At 47.2% G+C, this 18,355-nt stretch overlaps 1 protein-coding gene across 1 annotated transcript in view; it reads right to left on the reverse strand.

Moving 5' to 3' along the window:
- The window catches only part of LOC147711417 (polycystin-2-like protein 1), a 3,079,390-nt gene that overhangs the window by 2,915,420 nt on the left and 145,615 nt on the right, over positions 1-18,355 (reverse strand).

Raw genomic sequence — 18,355 nt, forward strand, 5'->3', positions numbered from 1 at the left:
GTTGGCATCAAGTTCACACCACAAGTGGTGCTGGGCTGGCCCGGGGCTGGGTGCTCAGGAGGTGTTGGGAGCCCAATGCGTTTCAATAGAGGATAGTGGTCGCAAATAAAGGACAGGAGGCTGAAGCCAGAAGACTAGATGAAAGGAACCAATGACTGGGGGATGAAGATGAAGATTTTCTGGACACTAGGACACCGTCGGTCAGATCCCTCAGGACCCTTTGCGATGAGGCTTCAGGCGTCAAGGAAAAGGTCGATGGAGGTCGTCTATTACTGGATCACAAGTCAAGATTCCCTCGGGGCCCTCACTAAGGTGTTGGGCCACTCAAATTTGGACCATGCGCGTCACTATAGCGTGGTGAGGACTCGCTGTTTCGGCGGTATCTGGAGTCCTGGCTTGGCTTGGTGTTGGACAAATCCTGTGTCCATGGGAGATCAGTGTTCTTCAGGAAGGAAGGGCAGGTCCACAGGGTTCTTGGAGGCTGCTGGCTGCCGGACATGCCAGGTTCATATTTCAGGGGTTTCAGAGTAGGACACAGGCCGCTAGGGCTGGGGCCAAAGCATTTGTCATAGTCCTCCTCTTCTGCAGCACGGCTCCTTCTTTTTCTTGTCATGTTGAATCTGAAGATGCAAGGTTCAGGGGTGTCCCAAAATACAATACTAGATTTTGGGGTGTTACAGGGATGTGCATTTTGGGACAAATAGGTTTCTTACCTGGGGTGTCTACATCCCCTAATATTCTACCTTCCAGTGGGAGGGGGCATAAGCCCCTTCCTGATTGGAGGGGTCCCTCATCTACAAGATGAAAGGGGCTGAGATGTGTGTTTCACCTTGTCTTCCCCACCTGAGGAGTGGGTTTAGCAAAGTTGGCACACTTCCCTTGCTGGCTAGGTTTTCCAGAAGGTTCTCGTGCCCAAAATGGTTTGATACCAAACTTCTCAGACTTCAGTAAAGCTATCATGGGGCTGTGGAGTTCGTGTTGACAGACTCCCAGCCCATGCACACAAAGTGGCTCCACTACCCTTACAATGTCTGTGAATGGCACAAGCACTGTAGGGACATATTGCTCTTGTAGCTATGCCCTCACCTGTGGCATGGTGACTCCTGCCTTTAGGTCTGTAAGACCATCTGGAGAGATGGCTCATCCATGCCACAGGCAGTGTTGGTGGGCATGGTACTCCTCAGTTTGGTCTGCACCAACACACCCAGCTTGCAATGGCAGGGTGGGGGTTTTGAGGTGAGGGGTCTCTGAGGGAGGTATAATAAATGCTGCAGCCCCCATAGGCCCTCTCTGGTCCAAGGCCCTTGATACCATTGGTACCTTTTGCAATGGACTAACAGGTGGCCCCGATGTGTGCTAGTTGTGGGTAACAAACTTACAGTTTTGGGAAAGAACACAAGTGCTTCAGCCTGGTTAGCAGGATTCCAACACACACACACTCAGTAAAATTGGCATCAGGTATCTGGAAAAAAAGTTAGGGGGTAATCATGCAAAAAGGGGCTCTTACACCTACATCATCGAAGCAGGAAGGTAAAATGGTATTGTAGATGGTGTTGAAAGCAGCCAACCACTTGGCACGTACAATGCACACTGGCACCATCACATGCGTTTTCAAATCATCTGTAACTGATACCATAACAAAGTATAACATTGCAAGACAGAATCATCATGTCTACATTTGATCCTGACATGACTGATTTCATGACGATTGATAGCTGCTGGATTGCAAAGCAGCCCAACCCTGTAGCAGGAGTAGAGAACAAGGAGACTGGATGAAAAAAGAAGTGCTAGTAGAAAACAGTAAAAGGCATGGGCACGGAGAAGGGATGGCACACAGAGGGCTCAATGTTCTTCAGAGTTCTGAAGATTATGACATTTTAGGCTGAAAGGCCAAAAAAGATTCAGTTCACAATTTCAACAAAGCTGAAGGAAACCATTGTTCTAAGTTGAATGGATCATTATGAAAGGTTTTAGTGTAACATCTATCAAAGATCTTATGACTTATTTGAGTAAGCAACAGAACCACATGATCATAGTAATGCTGTATTCCGTGCTACCACAGCTCCCCAATGTAAATTGTAAACACTTTTTCATAACTTCAGTTTAATGTAGTATAGGCACACCAGAGACAATTTCCATCAGTTCACCACACCTGACAAAACATTTTGTACATTTAATGTGGTTTATTTCTTTATTATTGTTTATGAGAATTACATTTCACATTCCTGCATTATTTTAACCCCTTCGATGCTTGTGACGGAACGGTTCCGTCACGAGCGCCGGTTGGGCTGTGCTTATTACGGAACCGTTCCGTCACGGCCACGCCCGTTATTTAGAACCTTCAGCACAGCACGAAAATTTGTGCCGCGCTGAAGGTGTTAAATCGACAAGTTTTTATTCAACATTTATCTTAAAAATAAATTCTGACATAAACGGTTAACAAAAATATTGTGTATGTGCGCGCACATGTATATAAGTATGAAATAATATTATTTTTTTAAGGTAATAAAATTAATTGAAAATGATCTTTTAAACTATAATTACAAATATAATAAAATCTAGTAAATAATAAATAAAAATAAAAAAAGATAGCGGTGATGAGAATATTTCAAAGTTACTGTTGGAGAAATACTATGTTAATTATATTGATATATTAAAAACAGTATTTTAACACAAATATAGTTTGACAAGGTATTGTGTTATAACTTTATTTTGTTAGTTAACGATAAATATTTTGAATTAATTTACAAATAATAAAAAAATTGTACAATATTTTTAAAGAAAAATAAACATTATTAATTTTCTTTTTTTTAATAAATGTTTTTATTAACAACATAAACAAGGAAACTTTGGATATACAAGTCATATATGGTAAGAAGCCTCATCAGATTACACAAGACATTGAGTGCGGCGACAATCTCTCCAACGGAAAAGGCAAATAAATCACTTTTTCCACATTTACCAGTCTTGAGGACTACATATATATCTAGCATGACTGTCATGGGGAAGTAGGTGTAGGAAGGTGGTTACCTGACTATGGTTACCCCAGATTTTTTGCCTTGTGTTTAGCTGGTTTTCGACTTAGTTGGCCTTGTTCCCTGCTATTCAGGGCCCCAGGCTATCTGCTCTCTCCTTAAAATGGACTCCATGCACCCTAGGTGCATAACCAATTTGGTACTGGACACCTTGTCAGCCCCTATATAGTGCACTATAGGTGCCAAGGGCATAGGGGCATCCAAGGCCTACCAGGGGCTGCAACATAGCTTTTGCCACCCCTGGCTGGCTCTTAAATTGGCACAACTGGCTGATTACTCAGCTGGAGCAAGTTGGTGTAATCACCCCTTGCTTAGATATAGTATACCTATATCTAAACCTACATCTGGACACATATAAACCTATAAGTCACTCCTATGGCAGGCCTTATCAATCCTGGAGGCAGAGTGCTTGGTTTTACGTGAGATGGTGCTCTAGCATGAGCTGAGCCTGTCTGCAGCTGTCGGGAACAAGTCCCTTAGCTTTTCCAGGATAATGCCATACCATATACTCTTAAGTGCATCATAATCCATCGCGGTTATGTGCTAACTTTGGTTTGGCTTTATCAAAACATGTCGTGTAAGGTGTCATACGATTTGGAATAATATCCCCTCGACAGTCCTGTCGACGGGGATAGCATTTCACCCTTTTAGAGGGAGAAGACATGTTACTTTGCTAAAACGCAGCGTTAATCCTAACCAGAGCCTCAGCATCACAAAATGGATGCTGCTGCCACCGACACAAGTCTGACCTCCTGCTGCTGACCGAAACTTGGCAGAGGAGGCCAGGACAAAGGGTTTCCTGTCACGGGGAGGTGCTACACCACCCCAGACAGGATATAGTGTATTGGGGCAGGGAGGGCTGAAAGAAACTAAACAGTGCCTGGGGCGCACAAGGCTTCCCCTTGCATAATCCGGTCAAACCGGTTCTGGGGCACACCAGCCCCAGTCCCAGCGCGACCCTGGACAAAGGGAAAGGGGTGTAACCACCCCCTTCCTGGGTCCCACCCATAGGAGGGACCTAGCAGGTAATCCAGCCCCCTAGATTGGTATAAGAATGGGAGCAGTGCCAAAGCACTCAGATTATCCTGACTGAAACTTATGAAATGAAACTCTTGACCCTTCGACATCCTACTCGAGGTAGAAGACTGAAGAATCTCCCTTGTGGCCAAGGAGTGACCACCCTGTGCAAACAGGCACCATCCAGCACCTCGACGTTTGCTTTGTTGCAGTTCCCGCCAAAACTCAAGCAACAGAGATTGACAAGACCCAGCGTGCCTGCCTTCTAACAGCCTGATCCACAGTCCCTGCAGAGCTGAGACCCGTGGAGGCGACCTGAAGCGTGGGGCCCGCCATCTTGGAAAGACCACGAGGCGCTGACCGTGCAGCTCCCGAGGCACCCTCGGAGCTGTGCATTGGCGTTTGAGAAGCCCCAACCCTGAGCCTCTCTTGCACTGAAGCTCACCCCTCTACACTCACCGAGTGCTGCGTGGGGCCCTTCTGCATCTTTTGGCTCAACGCATTGATCCGGTCGCTTCCACGTTGGCTAGCGGCCCCAGAACCGACAAACCTTTAAATCTGACTTGTGAGTCTGGTTGCTCCAGACTTGTCATCGCTCCCCTGAAAAGGAGCACCCGCTCTGACCCTCCTGGTCCGAGTAAGAAGCGGTCTTCGAATCCTGCGTGGGTTGCGCTTGCCCAGGTTTGTTTGCTCCAATCTGGAAACCAACACCGCCGACAGCGAGAGCCTTCGTGGGAAAGCTCGTGATCCACTCCTGGACATCCTCGGTGCCCCAGAGTCCACGTGGCAGCGAAGACAAGCTTCACGACATCGACCTGATTGCGCCCGACATTGCCTAGTTCCTTCCTGGTTCCACCCTGGTCACTGCTGAGTGACCCAGACTCTGTCCCCTCTGCTTTCAGATCATCTATATCTTTGATCCACCCTTGGATCACACCGGACTTTTCTCTTATCAGCGCCTGCAGCATCTTCATCTTCAGGCACCATCGACCTGCGTGAAGAAACCCGACACTACTTTGCACCTGTGCACCCGCTTCCTGTGGGTGAGGTAACTCAGCAACGCCGGTGCTCCTGCACTGGTACACATCTCTAGTGTATATGTCTAAAGTTTCGTCCTTCTAGGTCAGTCGGAAGGTTCCTTTAACAGTAACTTTGTAACTTTTATGCACCATTGACTTTGCATTGGTGCATGTGTGTGCTTTAAGCGCTGCACCCGAGTCCCGCGGGCTTTTCACGACTTCAGCATTGCTAGTCCCGACTGCTCCCAACGATTCCCCAGGCCCTAGGCCTGACCACTGTTCGATTAGTGATTCTTATACCACTATTTTAGTATATGGTTTGAGTGGCCCCTGGGCCTCATCCATAATTGTGCAACTTCTATATGTTTAACTGTGCTTTTGTTTAAACGCTTGTGCTTCTAGACTCATAAAGAGTATAGAGGATTATTCTAGTAATAAATACATATATTTTTATAATATATAACTTGTGTGGTGTCCTTTCATTTGATATTACAGGATTATGATTGGTAAAACAGCTTGCTTAACACGACCTCTTGAGTTAAACCTTTAAGGCTGCTTGGTCTATGCTACCCTTAGGATTGCTTGTCTATAAGGTTGACTTACAACCAGACACCATAAGGGATTGTTTGGACTGATACAAGGTGCCCCCAGAATTGGAGACATCATATAGCAAGCCAACTTCTCACAGTAGGGACCAGGGTTTGTTTCGGTACGGCCTCCAGGACCTCCCCCATTGAGCACACATCACCTTCCATCCCTTCAAGCTCCAGCCCATAGTAGGCTATCCAGGGAGCCCAAATCTTTTTGAATTTGCGCGGACCTCCCCAAGTGGTATATGTGACCCATTCCACTATCATATATAGGTCTAAACAAGACCTCCATTCTGTAAGCGTAGGGAGTGTCTACGTCCCCCAATAGCAGGCTATGTCTCTCCTGGACACCACTAACCCAAGTTGGCCGACAGCAGTTTACGGTGTGTTAGGTCTACTTCCATAGGGATGCCCATAAGAATATATTTGATCACTAGCTCGAGCTGGGTACCCAATATGTTGTTCAGCTCCTCCACTATCTGGGCCCAGTATAACTTGATTTTGATATAGTCCAATAGTGTGTGTATGAATGTGCCTCACTCGGTTTGGCAACGTAGGCAGTGCAGGGATTCCGTTTCTTCCATGTTATAAAGTCGTGCTCTGTCGAAGTAGACCCTATGTAGGATTTTATACTGTATGAGACTCAACCTCTGTTTAATTGCCACTTCCCGTGGGTGCATGAGGGCTGCCTCCCAGTCAATGTCCTCCAGCAGTCCTGTGGTCAGTTCCCAATTAGCTCTCAGCAGCCCCAGTTTGTCAGGCATGTTGTTGAATACATTTTATACAACCATGAGATGGGCTAGCTTGGGATCCCTTCTTGCAGGAGTCTGCCCTCTAGGGGGAGAACCAAGGGAGGTCGGTTACGTCTAACTCCTCGGCTTTCCAAGCATGTTTCAGTCTGAGATATGCATATCTTTGAGTGTGTGTTAATTGATAAGTGACCTGGAGCACGTCAAAGGATGCCAGGGTACCTTTCTCTAGCACGTCTCCTAGTTTGGAGATCCCGATCATATCCCATTGTTTAAAGACCTTGAGTTTCCCAATTTCTGACAGTCTTGTCCCTTCCTATAGAGGGGTTTCTCTTGTGGGTCTGTCGTCCCATTTCCTCTGTTTCTCAGCCCCTTTCCATGCTTCAATCACAATTTGGGTGGCTGGGAGGAGTCGATTGACACCTTTGCCCCCATATAGGTAAATCAAGTGAGTGTGGTGCCGAAACTGCAGTCTCTCAAGTGCACAAGGGGGTGTTCCCACTTGGCGTGACTCCAGTCATTAATCAACACCAGGTGGGCTGCTCTATAGTAGGCTCTAATGTCTGGTAAGGCAAGACCCCTGTAGTACGGATTGCGTTGGAGCATTTGCAATGCCACTCTTGGGTGTGCACATCCAACAGTTGTAGACGGAGCTCATTATTCAGTATGATGAATATACTCTCTGGTATCTTGCTATAAGTGTTCTGCAATATGTATAGCAGCTTGGGAAGTGTTATCATTTTATACATTGCGGCCCTGCCCATTTTTGTCAAAGGAAGTCTTCTCCATCGTTTAACATTCTCTTGAAATTCTAGCAGGAATCGCTTTATATTTCGGGTCAGGCTAAGCACTTCGTCAATGGTAATGTATAGATCAAAGTAACCGAACCCTTCTTGTGTTACCTGCAGACATTCAGGGATGCCTTGAATCTCAATGGGGCTCCCGGGTGAGTACAGGCTGGATTTACTCCAGATAATTCTATAACCTGCATTTTGACTGTATTCAGCAAATATTTGCAATATCTCCAGGAGTGTCTCAACTGGCTTGGTAACATAGAGCAGGATATCGTCCACATAGAGCGATATGCGTTCTGCTCCTAGAACTTGGTTATTATCTGTGAAGCCCCTTATGGATCTGGTTAGACATGCCAAAGGCTCTAGAACAAGAGCAAACAATAGTGGGGACAGGAGACATCCTTGCCTGTTGCCCCTTTGGACGGGCTAGGTCTCAGAGGTCACTCCGTTTACTGGAACCCTAGCCATTGGCTTCGTATAGAGGAGTTCCAGCCATTCCATAAAGACAGTCCAAAACCAAACTTCTTTAGAGTTTACCTCATAAATGGCCAGTGGACAGTATCAAAGGCCTTTTTGGCATCTAGGGAGAGGTGCACGTGTGGGCTGTCCCTCTGCTTGATCGTATCTATCCAATGGCCAACCGGCGTAGATTAAAACAAGTGGATCGTTTAGGTATAAAGCCCAATTGATCTCTTTGGATAAGGGTGGTAATTGCTGTTAATGAGCGTGTCGCCAATATAGTTGCAAGTATTTTGTTCTCTATGTTCAGTAGTGATATTGGCCCGAGGACCCACATTCTTTTAGGGGCTTCCCTGCTTAATCGATCACTACCACAGTAGCTGCTAGTAGGTCAGGTGGGAGTATTCCTTCTTCTTTCACTGCTAGGAACAAATTTAGTAGATGGCGGCCTAGGAGATTAGCATTTTGCTTAAAAAATTCAGCCGGGAACCCATTCGGGCCCGGAGTTTTCCCTGCTTTTTGTCCCCCTATTGCCTCCATCACGTCCTCCAAAATTATCTCTTTGTCTAATATATTTCCGTCTTCCTGCAGGAGAATTGGGGTTGTAATGGGCTCTATATAGCTGCTAATTTGTGTCTTGTTCGCTAGTGGCCTGAGTCCATAGAGCTCTGCGTAGCAACGGGCAAAAGCACCCACCATTTCTTGGGATGTCATGTAAGTCTGGTCCAGTTCCTGAATAGCCACCACCCACCTCGCTTCCGTCTCTTTTTTGCTCAACCAGGCAAGGAGTTTTCCAGCTCTGTCTCCTGTTTCGTATAAGAGATGTTGAGTGGCTAGGAGATGGTATTTAACTTCCTGGGTCACCAAAGATCTATTCTCCCGTCTCGTTATCTTTATCTGGAGGAGGATGAGGGCATCTGCCCTGGGGAGCCCACTTTTTTCCAAGTCGAGCAGCTTACATTCCAGACACTCCATCTCTTGCACCGCTTTTCTCTTTTCTCTGGGCAATACATTTTTAGCCCTGTCGCGCATCACTGACTTGAATGCCTCCCACATGGTGACCACCGATGGTACTGACCCTTGATTTTCCTTAAAGTACAGTTCTGAGTCTGTGTGAATTTCCATGGCTATCACTCTATCGCGTAGCTCCCAGGCATTCAGCTGCCATTCTCGGTTACGCCTGCAAGCCTTCCCTCCCATCGTGAGCCACAGCAGCGAGTGATAGGAAAGGATATACCCCTAACTAGATATTCTGCCTTGTTTATGGCCATTACTTCTCCAGCCGGTGAAAATAAGTAGTCCAGTCTGGAAAAGACCTTGTGGGCTCCCGAGAAGTAGGAATATGCATGTGTGGTTCAATGTGGTGTCATCTCCAAAGTTCAGTCAGCCCTAATCTCATCTGCGCACGATCTAGGTGGGGGTTTATTACATCATTGAAGTCTACCCCTATTGGCCCTGAGTCCAAAAGTATGTCCGACACTTTGTCTAGTGTTTGCTGTTGCAGCCGCGGGGGGGAATACACGCTGACCAGAAAGATTTCTGCACGATTCCATGTCCCCTGTATTTGTATTGCCACAAATGTCCAATTGGGATCTGCCCATTTCCTAGTTACCTGAAAGGGAGGTGACCTCTTAATTAATAAGGCCACTCCTCTCAACCCCGTGGAAAACCCTGCATGTGCCAGTGTGATGTATTGCCCTTGCCCGAGAAAGGAACAGTGCATGCCCATGAGGTGCATCTCTTGCAGGAGTACTATGTCATGTTTAAGTCTTCTGAGATATTTAGTTACCAGTCATCTTTTGATTTTATTCCCTAGTCCATTCCACGTCATAACCGTGTATTGGCACTCGTCCATGGCTGATATAGCAGTAGGTTATTACAATTACAGATTACTTTATCGGATCCACCCTCGCCCTCCTCCCTGTTGCAAACCTCAATATCCATTTGAACATTTTCAAAATACATCTCCCTCTATCTCCAATTGAACATACAACAATTTGCAATACAAAACCCATCCCACCCCCCCTACACTCTTCAGGCATTCTTTCCATCCCCAACTTCGTCAACATGATAACTGCAGTGAAAGTAATCTTCAAAGAGGTCTGTTTCCTACCCCTCCGTCCCAATAACAAACAACTATATAGCTATCATCTTTACAGGTATTATGTGGCTCAGCACTTTAGAGCCTAAACGCTCTCGTGTTTATCAGGCCCTGGGTTTCTTACTGTCTCTGAAGAGCTGTGAGGTTAAGTCTGGGGCTTCCATTTGTTGAATGTCTTTGAGGAGTGGATGATCACCAGGGCCGGTCCTAGGACTTTTGGGGCCCTGGGCAGAAAGGGAATGTGTGGGGCCCTTCTAGTTTGCACACAGTGTGAAATCGCAGGAAATTACATTACAGGAAGTCCCATCAATTAACTATTATTGAGGGGTTTTGCAAGAAGCAATTTTCTTGGTGCGCATAACAGTAAAACAATAAAAACAATATTAAAACTAATAAAAAAAATAGACATATTTTTAAGTTCTATACATGGAAATACTTTATTTTAGTAATTTGGTACAATGTTAGTAAATGCTGGCCACCTCTGCATAGTGGTTGTTCCCAGAGTCAGTGCTGGAATGGGATGCCCCCGGCTTCCCTTCTTATCTATTTGTTTTGTACCACCTATTGATTATCCTGTTTACCTACATCAATCCCTTGGCAAGCAAACAAAGTTGGAAATTTGGTATCCAGCAGAAGATTGCAGTAGGATCCAGGACCAATATCTAAAATGAAGAACAATCCTTCACCCTGCCACTCTACTTTGGTAGGCTGCAGAGCACTGGACCATGGCTGTGAGGTCCATGCGAGAGGAGCACTGAACCATGGCTGTGAGGTCCAGGCGAGAGGAGGGCTCACTTGGGCCTTGCGGAACTGGTTCAAGCTGCGTGGCGCTAGCGAGCAGGAACAGTGGTGTAGCAATGCTGCCATGCACCATCGTGGAAGCAAGGTAAATTGTTCCTTCCCACTCCCTCTTGTCTCTGATGGGACAGTAAAATACAGACATAAGTTGTGAGCATTGGTGATATAACTCCTCTAGACCATGGTCCCATTGCACTTCCTACACTATTTCCAGCGGCGCCCTTCAGAGGGCACCTCTTGCCCTTGGCATGGAATCCAGGAACTGCGCTGCAAAGTCCAGGGCAGCAGACTCACTTGCTTGGGCCTACCAGCAAGGGACTATGGATGTGAGGCCTTGGGGAGGATAGGCCTTGTCTCAACTTTTCAGCTCTGGATCGTGCTGTGCAGTGGATGGGAGAAGGAACCAGTAGCATAGTGGTAATGTAGACATCAGCCCTGATGGAAGAAAATGATACCAGACAGTAATACACAGCCATAATTTGGGTGCATTAGGTCTCTAACAACCTTGAGCCCTGGTGCAACTGCACCTGTTGCACTATTGTTAACTGCAACCGCTGATAGAGGACCCATGGCCCTCACAACCATGGTGTCCGCTGCTGCTAAGCTCATGGGTGGGTGCCTCCTCCCCTGAGTGTCCAGCCATGGCTGCGAGGGTTAGGGAAGGGAGGGCCTCTACTAGGCCTCCCAGCTCTGGAACATGGCTCTGAAGCCCATAAAAGAGAGGGAAGGACCACAGCAATGGTGCCATGGTGCAAAGTAAAAGTGTCTCCTCACCCTCTCCCACTAGCTCCCCAGTACAGTAAAGCCATAATTTGGGAAGATCTGGACTCTTTCTATCCCTGTGCTTGGTGCAACTGCACCTGCTGCACTATTGATTACTATGCCCCTGATATAGGTCCCTTGCACAGGGCCAGGGTAAAGTGCTGTGAGACAAATACAATTGGGCAGACGGGTGGGGTCCCACACAAGCCATCCCCCTCAAATGAGCCTATCAGTCATGCTGTAGCATTTAGAGAATCAGGAAAGAGAGCCCACTACCCATGGGACTGTCAGCACTGAGTCATGGCTGCAAGGCTCAGGGAAAAAGGGGCCCTCCGGAAAGTCTTTCATTTCTCCACCATGGCTACGAGGTATAGGGTAGAGGAATCCAATATCTTAGGCCACACTACCATGGTCTAGTAATGCAAGACCAATGGGAGGAGACCCAGAATATGGAAGCCTCTTCCAAGTGCCTTGCAGCAATGGTGTAGCACTGTTAGCCCAGGGAATGGGTGTTCCCTCTGTACTACTCCACTATGATCCAGAGTGGCAGGGCGCAGGGGAGGTTGGTTAATAAAAGCCAGATTCTATATTCTATTACTAAGACATGCAAGTAGATTACAACATTGGTCCCTTTCCGTAGTCCTCACAGGTGTGGTCTAGTGCTGCAAGCCCCATTGGATGTGGCCTACGGCCCTGGGCATCACATCCATGGTCTGGTGCTGCAAGGCCCAGAAGAGGACAGTCCCCTTTCCTAGGCCTTGCAGCCTTGGTCTCCAGACATCGCTGTGAGGGCCAAGTAGGGTGACCAATGTTCCATTATCACTTCACAGGACAATTTGTGCCTTTGAAGACACACTGCACGAGTGGAGACACATTGCGGGTGCAGCGGCATCAGAAGATGCTTCTTGGGGAACAGGGAACTATGAGTCACATAGTAGATTTAAGGGATTTTATTCTAAATCTCTCCTTTTAAAGCAGGCCAAATTAAAAGATAACTCCGCCTGAGATTGAGTTCATCAAGCTTGACTACACTTCACACTATATTCAAGTTCTAATCCCTTTACCACCTCCTGGAGTAAGCCTTCACTGGTCGCTATTGCACATTCTGAGCAACAAGTTTAGAAAATGAACTCTGGTACCTAAATGGAATGAAATAATCTTAAACTTTGAAACACTAGTGGTAAATATCAGTATCTACCATGCATACAGTCCAGTCAGTACCTTCTGCCACTGGATTTGGTCCAGTGGGTACCCTTTAGCAATGGATATTTTACATCTAATCTAAGCTTTATGATGGAAATAAACACTGTGGTTTAAATCTGGGAAGCCCATAGCAAAGTGACGATTCCCACAGAGGTGCAGTCTCTTCGTCTTGCTAACAGAATCACTCACACCCCAGTTGTGGTCTGACGGACTAGTTGAAAAGTGGAAGCAGGAGATGGAGTTTTTAATTCCAGCCTCCTATTTGGCCAAATTGTGTGCTCTTGAGCAAACACTTTTCTGAACTTATTTTGCTGCTGTTCCTTTTCTGGCAAGAATGGGAGTATTTGGATTTAATGTAAAAATTACTAGTTAGTGTGATTTTTAAAAATGGCTGAATATTGCCTTAGACAATATAGGGTGCTCAGTCTCATGGTATCGTCACGTAAGTGGTAAATATATAGCCTTTCCACAAGTAGGAGTGCAATGCAGTCTTGAGTCTACTTACGTAACCAACTGTTTGATCCTGGGCAGATAATTCTTTCCCTGTGCTTCATCCACTGATTTGACAATATGGTAGCACTTTGAAACAGGCTTCATGTATGAAATAGATATTAAGAGTGTACTCCCTGGACAGGTCCTAAGCATGGGTAGAGGAGGGGAGAAGATGGAGCTCGAGGTCAGAGCTGCCGACTTTGGAACTAAGGTATCAGGCTCCAGTCTGGCCTTGGTTCAACATCAAGTGATCCTGGGCAAATCACTTAATCTCTCCCTACCTAAAAAAGGAATATGTCCTTATGAAATGTAATTGGTGCTAATGGAGCACTCCAATACGTTTGGGTTTAGTTTGCTTCATATGAAAACTGTGGGGGAAAATGGGCTTCTACTTGTTCATGGCTATTTGCATCTGAATAACAGAAGGTGCTCCTGACCCCACACGGAGCATGACCCCCTCCTGTGCTGCAACGCCTTTTTTCTGCCACTGACAGGGATCTCTTTCACAGCTCATCAGCAGCTGAAAGAGAGTTGCTTGTCTTTTTAAATAGTTAGAACTGCCAGGCGCAAAAATGCGGGAATTATGGGCATCATGTTTTGCCTTTGATTGAGAAGTCGTCTGAATCTCCAGTCCAGTTGGTGGGCTGAGCGCAAGGCCCTGGGCAGCTGCCAATGCCTAGCGCCGGCCCTGATGATCACAATACGCATCAGCTATGTACTTTCTGTCTGACAACACAGAAGGTGCCTGGCTACGAGCCTTTCAGGAATTCAGACACGCTTTTCTTCCCAGGGAGCCGCCGTCCAAGTCTGAGACTTGCGCTTTGCCAGCCGTGGATCTCAGTGGTCTCAGGGGAGCTCTCGTAAGTCTCAGTTTCAGTGTGGCACATTGCAGTCTTTTTCCTCCATTGCGTTCCTGACTTGTTCTCTCTCTCTGTGTAGGTTAACGTGTCTTGAATTGGGTTGATCTGCAATGTAGATTGGGGCATTCAAACCAAGTCCATGCCTCTTCTGGGGTTTGAAAGAAGTGAGAGGAACCTTGGAAAATCACTTTAAGCTCCGCCAGGAAGAGCAACGTGTATTGGAGCTCGAGTGATCTTAGCTTTGCCTTGACTGTGTCAAAGGTTTGCCTTTGCCTCTGCACCATTATCTTATTGTTAGCATACTTGACTTCACCTTTTTGCCGCAACACCCTAAGGATCAGATCCTGATCCTGAAAGTTCAGAAAGCCTGCAATTAAGGGCCTCGGGCGATCCGGGGGCGGGCGGACTTTTGGCATCCTGTGCGCACGTTCTATGAGACAACAAAGTGTGAATTGGACTTTAGGGAGAGAGTCCTTCAGCCATACCAAGAGAAATTGCCCTGCGTCAGATGCCTCCGCGCCCTCTGGAAATCCGATAAATCTGAAGTTGTTCCTACGGGCTCTATTTTCCGCATCCTCCACCCTCCAGGAGACTTCCTTCATTGTGGCCAGTAGTCCCGTAATGTCTGCGCCCATGGCGTGAAATACGTCCTCCACCTCAGAGATACGATTTTCAGCTTCGGTGACCCTCTCCGAGACTTTCCGCAAGTCCTGGCGGAACAGCAATACCTCTGAGCGAACTTCCGCCACCTTCCCCCCCAGGGCCTCTCTAGACGCATGGATGGCTTGCAGTATGGCCATATAGTCCGGAAGAGGCATATTGCCTCCTTCTGCCCCCATCGTCGTGGGGAACACCTTGATATAGCGATCCATTTTTCCCTGCTTTGTGGTTTTGGGCCATCTTGGACGGTGGCTGTGCATTCCCTCAGGTTTGCAATCTGCAGTAGATGGAGATTCAAGATTGTGGACTATACTTATGTTGGAGCCGCTGGATTCCAAACTACCTTAGGGCGCCACCTTAGATTATATCCTATTAAGCTAGTTGCAGCCAGTGTAGCTTCTCCCCGTGGAGATATTAAGTTTCTTTTGGGGATTATTACCAGGACTATGGAAGGCCCAAGCCTGCCAAAATGTGGATGGTGCCTAATAACCCCTCTATTACCTAGAATAATCTGATTCCTCGTAGTGAGGGCCTTCTACCTTGTGGTCTTTCCACTCCTCCTGGCTGTGTTGCTCGTGTGCCCCCTGGGAAATTGCCGCTATCTCAGGCACTGTTCAGAGAGGGTTTATTATGTCCAAAACCACTCCAGTGTGGTACAGGCACTCAGCTGCTTCCTGTCGTGAACTTCCTCTAGCTGCATTCCTCAGGCGCCCTCGGAGAGTTTGCTGCTGTCTCAGGCACTGCTCAAAGGGGGTTTGTTATGCCTGAAACCTCTCCGGTGTGGTACAGGCACTCAGCTGTTGCCAGTCAGCAACTCCCTTAACTCCACACATCAGAGCCTAACCAGGGGTCGCGGAGAAATCACTGCAGCTTCGCTCCATGCAAGGGATTCCCCCCGATTCTCATGGTAGGAATCCCGTGCCTCGCCGTCAGGTCACGTCACATATGGGGCAGTGCTTTCCTCTGCTCCTCACCGTGCCCAGAATCATCCGTGGCTTCGCCGCGTTCCCCAGCCCCACTCGGATCTATTGGGCATCTGAGTCTGTCACGTAGCGGGCGCTGGACTGGTGACTGCAATCCTGGTAGCTCACTGTCCGGTGCACGGAGATTCTCTTTGAAGGCGGGGGGTCCTCCAGCCTTCAGGTCTTCAAAACGCTCACTGAGTTGCCGGCACAGATCGATATGTGGAATCTGGGTCACAGCGCCTCCTACTCCGGAGACAACGCCATCTTAAGTCATGGTACCTCGGAACTCAGTCCGTCCACTCTAAAGGTTTTTTCCACGTCAGGAAGGCAATTGGATTCCTATCCTGCCAATCCTCAGATGCTGGAGATATTCCGGTCTCCTTTGTTACTTTCGGTGGTATAGAACGTCAGGATATTTTAGCAGGATTCGGTCAGGGCCGACGGAGCTGTCTAATCACACAGCTACTCGGCCATGTTGCTGGCCACGCCCCCCAACATTATTAATTTTCCAACTTACCTTCTGATAGGAAGAGCTCCGCCATGGTGTTGGAGGACTTCACCTACGTGTGCAAAGTTACTAGTAGTATCTTTGCTCTCATACATCCTGTTGTAGTAGCTCCTCCCCTCGCTTCAAGGGAAAATCTATATTCAGATAGTGAATAGTAAAAAAGTGCACAGTTCGATCGAGGTGTAGTGGTAAATATACATGTGAGTGAATACATGTGTATCTGTACCTTTGTGAGTAAGCTCCACAATATTTAGGGCAAAAGTACTAACAACTCGAAGTTCAGAGATTAATTACTATAGTGTAAATGTCAAATCCTACATAATTACCAGAGAATAGTAAAATCAGCATGAGTAAAGCATTGCTCACTACATCACAGTTTAGGTTGTGTGTTAGGAGGACTTTACACAAGGAAACACTTCCCATAGTCATGAGGCCTCTTCGATGTGGTTATATCTTACAGCAACTTTTTAACCCCCAGCACAGTCTGAGTTTTAGATGAATAATAAAAAAACATATACATGTGAAAAAGCCACTGCATAAATCTTTGTGCAGATGCTGCAAGTGCATTATGCAATTTAGTACCATTGGTGAGGGAGGGAAATAACATCATGACCTACTGGAAGCATTGTCTCTAGTAAGCCCCTCCTCATGCTCAGCCTCGGTAATAAATATATAGTATTATGTGCATCTGTATATATAATAGGTATTTACTTACATATAATCACCTACAATGTAATGTAGTGGCTTCCGACGAAGGCATTATAGAAAAAAAGAAAACTTACCAATGACTTTGGATGTTATGTTATGTTATGTTATGTTATGTTATATTATGTTATGTTAAATAAACTTATTGAGCGCAACTAACACCATTAGGTTCCTTGGCGCTTTACTGAGGGAGCAGGGAGGAGAGACGTGAGATAGCAGCTAATTATAAGACTCAGTGAAGAGGAACGCTTTGAGGGAGGATCTGAACTTGGAGTAAGGAGAAGGCAACCTAAGAGGAAGGGGTAGGGAGTTCCAAAAGGACGGGGCTAAAAATGAAAACCTAAGGCCGCCATGTTTCTTCCTCTTGAATCTGGGAACTGATAACAGGGCCATCTGGGATGACCGAAGGGTTCGAGGAGGAACATACGGGTGAAGCAGGGAAGAGATGAAAAGGGGGCTGTGACCTGCAAGAGATTTAGAGATAATGCAGCCAAGCTTGAATTTGCAGCGGGCAGATACCGGAAGCCAATGGAGACTTTTTAAAAGGGGGCGAACATGTTGATCTCTGGGTTGGTGGTAAATCAGGCGGGCGGCCTGATTTTGGATCAGCTGGAGTCTCCTGAGTTGATAAGCAGGAATGCCTACATATAGTGCATTTGCGTAGTCAAGCCTAGACATGACTAACGCAAGCAGGGCCAGAATGAGGGCATCGGTAGTGAGTAGGCGAGAGATTTTACGTATTTTCCTGAGTTGGAAGTGGCTTGAGGTTACTACAGCGCTTATCTGGGGCGTCATAGAGAGGTCACTGCTAATGACGACTCCCAGACTTTTGGCTGAATTAACAGGGCAGGGGGGACTGCCAAGGCTTGCAGGCCAGAAAGAGGGGTGCCAGGGATTGGAGGGTCCCCCGACAAGAACCAGCTCGGTCTTGTCGGGGTTGAGCTTCAGGTGGTTTGAGCTCATCCAATTACTGATGAAGCAGAGCGTGTTTTGAAAGGTGGTGATAGATTCATCAGAGGAGTCGATAGTAAAAACCAGTTGGATGTCATCCGCGTAATTGAACGCGGTGACATTAAACCTACGGAGGGAACGGATTAACGGGGCCAGGTACAAATTAAAAAGGAGGGGGGATAAGGAAGAGCCCTGTGGGACACCGCAGGTCAGCTCGACCTGAGTAGCGGAGAACTGGGACAGCCTGACTGCTTGATGGTGTTGAGTCAAGAAAGACCGAACCCAGTCCAGGGCGGTGCCCTGGATGCCAGCCTCTCTGACACGGTCGACCAAGATGTCATGGTCGACCGTGTCAAAGGCGGCCGACAGGTCCAGGAGGACCAGGGCCTGACAGGTGTTAGCGTCGGCCCCCCTGCGCAATTCGTCCATCACAGAAAGGATAACTTCTTCTGTGGAGTGCGCAGGTCTAAACCCAGCCTGCTGGGGGTCCAAGACACACGAGTCTTCCACAAAGGTGCTGAGAATTTGAGTGGCATGCGACTCCAAAACTTTACTGAGGAAAGGGAGGAGGGAAATTGGGCGATAGTTGCTCATGATGGAAGGGTCTGCCGAAGGTTTTTTCAAAATGGCAACCACCTCGGCCCGTTTGAAGGATCCAGGAACCTCCCCAGTAGTCAGAGAGTTGTT

This window comes from Lissotriton vulgaris, chromosome 5 (genome assembly GCF_964263255.1).
Source record: "Lissotriton vulgaris chromosome 5, aLisVul1.2, whole genome shotgun sequence".
NCBI classification, from domain to species: Eukaryota; Metazoa; Chordata; class Amphibia; order Caudata; family Salamandridae; genus Lissotriton; species Lissotriton vulgaris.